Here is a 1,332-nt window from a genome sequence, read left to right as displayed (position 1 = left end):
CAGAGGACCAGAGGCAGAACGGGTCAGGATCAGAGGACCAGAGGCAGAACGGGTCAGGATCAGGCAATCAGAAACTCTCAGGTTGGCTACAGAACTCTTTTTTTTTTTTTGCTTTGTTTTCATACCAGGACACCTTAGTGTACTATTCTCTTTTTCAATCGAGACTTTGCTAAAGTAGCAGCTTCACGAGACAAAACAATTTGGAAAGAAATAAATAATACACCATAAACAATAAAGACGTACTAATTTGTTTGATTTAGGCTGTTTTTATGATTCTCTCAATTAGTTAAAGTCAGAGTTTTTAATGTATTTTTAATCGTGTGATGCTTTATTTAATCATTTAATCAGCCCATTGCATTGTATTTACCCACACAATTATATAATTAAAGTTTGAATCGTGTATCAGAGAGACAATAAATAAATCATGTCGCATCTATTCATGTATTTTATTATTATGGCCCCTCATAAAACTCAGCAATCACATTTCAGTGATAATGACCACCATCAAGGGGCCCTCCATTTGATGCCCCCCCCCCAGGTCTTTAATGAAGACACAGCAGCGCCTGAAGATCGTTCTGTGTTCCATGCTGAGGCGGTGGACAGCAACAGAACGGCCTGAATCCACTTTCTCCTGCAGGAGCTCAGCCAAGCCGGGTCCCGCCCGCCCGCAGGCCCTGAGGTCCTGGATCAGCAGAGGCCAGCCTGGATCCCAGCCCGCACTCTGACTGACCATCAATGGGATCCAGATGCTTTGGGACTTCCTCTGAAGATGCACACATGAAAGCCCAGAAGCTCCAACATCTGATGTGGCTCGGTTGGGTTTTTGTTTCTGAACTACAGAAGCTGTCAGGGCCCAAAAAGCTGAATCCTCTCTGACTGCTTCTCCAGGATGTTTCTGTTATTATATCTGGGATAAATCCAACACATGTGTCACCTTTTTAAACGGTTTGATTCAGTTCTATTCCGTTTATTTCTGTAGCTCCACTTCAAATCATCTCAGGTGATGTTATAGATCCAGATCAACCAGATCTTTCAGTCAGGTTAATAGTTCAAAGTTTTCTATCTAAGGTAAACCAGTTGATTGCATCAATAAACAGGAAATTGTGATTTGTTTTACATCAACTGTTGCTGGTTTATTTACAGCTGCCTTAAAGCCTGTGGTTCAGATCCTCCTGCTCTGACTGCTTCTATTTCTAGCTCTACCTACAAGCAGTGATCAAAGTGTTCAAATTCATGGGCTGCATCCTCAGAAGGCCAGATTCAAAGGACGATTACGTCATAGCGCGGCGCCGAGGTCTGGTTGGATTACAAGACTCCTCGTTATGCAGCCTT

This window comes from Cyprinodon variegatus, unplaced genomic scaffold (assembly GCF_000732505.1).
Source record: "Cyprinodon variegatus isolate N-32 unplaced genomic scaffold, C_variegatus-1.0 Scaffold1589, whole genome shotgun sequence".
Taxonomy (NCBI): Eukaryota; Metazoa; Chordata; class Actinopteri; order Cyprinodontiformes; family Cyprinodontidae; genus Cyprinodon; species Cyprinodon variegatus.
The sequence above is the reverse complement of the archived record's forward strand: the minus strand, read 5'-3'. Positions refer to the sequence as shown.